The sequence below is a fragment of the Phaseolus vulgaris genome, chromosome 11 (assembly GCF_051622355.1).
Source record: "Phaseolus vulgaris cultivar YP4 chromosome 11, ASM5162235v1, whole genome shotgun sequence".
NCBI lineage: Eukaryota > Viridiplantae > Streptophyta > Magnoliopsida > Fabales > Fabaceae > Phaseolus > Phaseolus vulgaris.
Window position 1 is genome coordinate 22,827,309 of NC_143508.1, and position 2,934 is coordinate 22,830,242.

Consider the following 2,934-nt stretch of genomic DNA (forward strand, 5'->3'; position numbering starts at 1 on the left):
GCCTTCCTTTTATGGAGAGGAGGACCGGTCACAATTATAAAGGAAGCTTACAAGAGAAGCTTTGCAAGGTAGGCTTCTAAATCTTCCTATTCTAGCGCCTAAAGGAGAGTGAAAAGGCACCTTCTAGATCTTTTCTAAAAACTAACGCCTAAAGGTGGTATACAAAGGAGGTGTCTTAGGTTTCCCTCTTTAGCACCTTCCTAAACACTACTCTATGTGTTTTTAATTTTATACAAAAGAAACTATAAAAAGAGAAAACATTTGAAACCTACTACCTAACTCTTTAGATTTGCTCCTTGTAATCCTTTGAGGTAAAAAGGATGATGAGTTAATGTGTCTTTGAGCATCTTGAACTTCAACCTCATTCTCTTCTTCTTCTTGATCTCCATCAACGACATTCTTGCACACTGGATGTTCCTAAGTCTGGGCATTAGTGTCGCTAAGGCGCGCCTACAAAATGCCTAAGTCACAGTTAGACAGAAGGGCTATGACACTAAAGGTATATAAGGCTGACAACAGACATAACCTGGTACGTTTTTCGACATTTGAACAGAACGCATTACGTTTTCATTAGTGCAAGTTATGCATTTCTGAGGGAGAAACAGTGTGAGAGAGAGAACACACAGTGTCTCGAGAGTTTAAGTTTGGTGTTCATTGCCCATGACTAGATCGTCGAAGTGCAAACGACCGCGAGGGCACCCTTTGTTTCTCCGTTTCAAGTGATTCCATCGGAGGAAGCGACGGTGGGAGCAAAGGGTTCTTCGAAGCGAAGTCAACAGAAATGCACAAAGACATTAGGGCAATCGGCGGGAACACCAGGCATGTCAGAGGCAGACCATGCGAAAGCGTCAAGGTGTCGCGCTATGTCCTCGGCAATCTGATCCTACGACTTTTGGCTCAAAGACCTACCAAGCTTGAACATCTTCCCACAGATCTCTCTCTCCAGCACGTCTTCGGCGGGTTCAGGTCGTCTTTCCCGGGCAATCTCTGCACGGGTGAGCCCTTCTTCCCTTAGAGGCTGGGTAGTAGTAGCGAACACCCCTCTCTTCGTCTTGAGGCTATTTTTGTAACACTTCTTAGCCTCTTTCTGATCGGACTTGATGGTGATCACCGTACCCTTAAAGGAAGGCAGCTTCATCTTCATATGCCTTGTGGAAGCAATCGCTCCAATCTTGTTCAAAGCAGGTCTACCTAAAAGTATATTGTAGGCTGATGGGGCGTTAACAACAAGATACCTGATGTTGGCAGTGCGTGAAGTTGTACCATCCGTGAAGGTCGTCCTCAGCTCTATATGCCCATGCACCTCCACCTGGTCTCCAACGAAACCATACATGCACCCAGTATAGGGCCTCAACTGGTTTGGAGACAACTACAACTTGTTGAAGGTCAACCAGAACATCACGTCGACCAAACTTCCTTGGTCTATGAGGACGCGATGGACCCTTCTCCCTGCTGTGACTAACAAAATCACTACCGGGTCATTGTCATGGGGTATGACATTTTGGCGGTCAGCCTTAGTGAAGACAAGGTCGACATCGGGAGTCTGATCTACCTCTTGTACCTCTACTGCCATTACCTCTCGCGCGTACTTCTTTTGCTGGGAGTTGGTGCATCCTCCTCCTGAAAACCCTCCAGAGATTGTGTTAATTTCTCTATGAATGGGCACCACGTGCCCTTGGTCTGCTCCTGCAACCACCAACGCCTAATCGTTCTACGGCTCCTGAAGGTAGTCCTTCAAGAAGCCGCTTTTCACTAGCTCATCCAGTTGGTGTGCTAGGGCCAAACAATTGCGTATGTAGTGGCCATGTGCTTGGTGGAACTCGCACCAAGCATTCTTGTTGGGCCCCATCTTTCTGTCGGTCTTCGCGGGCACCTTCAACATTGCCGCTATGTTTGGAATAGCAATAAGCTCCTTGAGCTCTACGCGAAAATTATGTTTCGAGGGCAGGTCCCTTCGTGCGCGCGTCCCCACCTGGGACTGTTCGTTGGGTTTTCCCACGCCCTTCTTCTATGTGGTCGCCTCGTGCACCCTCATGGGCTAAGGTCGTCCTGCTGCTCGAGGTCGGATAAGACCGACAAGACCACATTTCTCTGTTACTCGATCATCTGCAGCGATGTGCACAAAAGCCCGATGTTTGATCTCGGTGAATGTCTTCGGGTAGAACCTTAGCAACGATTCGCTGAAAGGTCCGGGCAACATTCCTTTGATGAAGGCGTGCACCGTCATGGCCTCATCTGTGTGTTTCAACCTCACCACCTGGACCCCAAACCTGTTCAAGTAGTCCTTCATGGACTCCCCCTGGTACTGTTTAATGTCGAAGACATCATAATAGAGTCGAGTGGGGGCCTTGTTAACAAGGTATTGTTCCCTGAACAGCGTCGCGAATTGGTCAAAGGTAGTGATGTGTCCGTCAGGGAGGCTAACGAACCACTCCAACACCACACCTGCCAACGTGCTCATGAGCAGCTTGCAGTACACAGCGTCAGATCCTCCTGTAAGCATAATTTGAGTATGGAATGCCGTGAGATGGGCCTCTAGGTCCTGCATGTTGAACCAAGTGGTGTTCAAGCTTTAAAGAATCCAAACCCTTTGAAGGATGTTGAAAGCTTGGTTGTGCTTGCTGTTACTGAGCTGTCTTAGTTAGGATCTGGGGTAGTTTGAGTTTTGTAATGTGTACCGCCCTGGTAGTCGGAAGTGATGACGTGGCATCCAGCTACAGTATAGGCGTGTTGACAAGGCGCCAGGTTGGCAGAAGGGAAGGAAGTCGGGGGGCTCGTGAAGTCGCCAGTTATTAAGTTGGCGTGTTCCGATCTCCAGCATACCAGAACCGGCGATCACCGGGTTAAAGATGAAGTCGCCAGATGTAAACTCAGGCGACCTAGTGATTGGAGATCGCCAGAGCAAGCACATCGCCAGAGATGAAGGTGGTGCAG